Genomic DNA, 417 nt, shown 5'->3' with positions numbered 1-417 from the left:
ACTCATGGGTGAGACCTCGTGCCCCCGCTTGCAACGGCTGTAAACTATTCTCTCTCGCGCGTTCAAATGCTTCTCCGGAGTCTTTCAACATGAGGAACAACCTAGCCTTCTTCGCTTCTGGCGGCTCATCAGGCTCGGAAACATCCTGTGAGAGCCCAAGTTCCTCCCTTAACTCCAAACAACCTTCCAAAATGCTTTCAAGGTCGTTTTCTTCCCCATAATCAGACAAGTGCCGCTGCACTAGCCCTGTTGCTCTTCTGTCGCTGCGATGGATCTTACAGAAGGCTAGCCAAGCAACAATAACCACAAGTGCCGCTGTGGAAGCCAATATGGAGGCAACCCTGGAGAGCTTGTGGACGGGTCGTTCTTTGCGTAATCCAGCCCCGAGCCTGAACCGAATCTTGTCCGACAGCAAAA

This window comes from Eimeria maxima, genomic scaffold (assembly GCF_000499605.1).
Source record: "Eimeria maxima Weybridge genomic scaffold, Emw_scaff2375, whole genome shotgun sequence".
Lineage (NCBI taxonomy): Eukaryota > Apicomplexa > Conoidasida > Eucoccidiorida > Eimeriidae > Eimeria > Eimeria maxima.
This window is presented reverse-complemented; position numbering follows the sequence as displayed.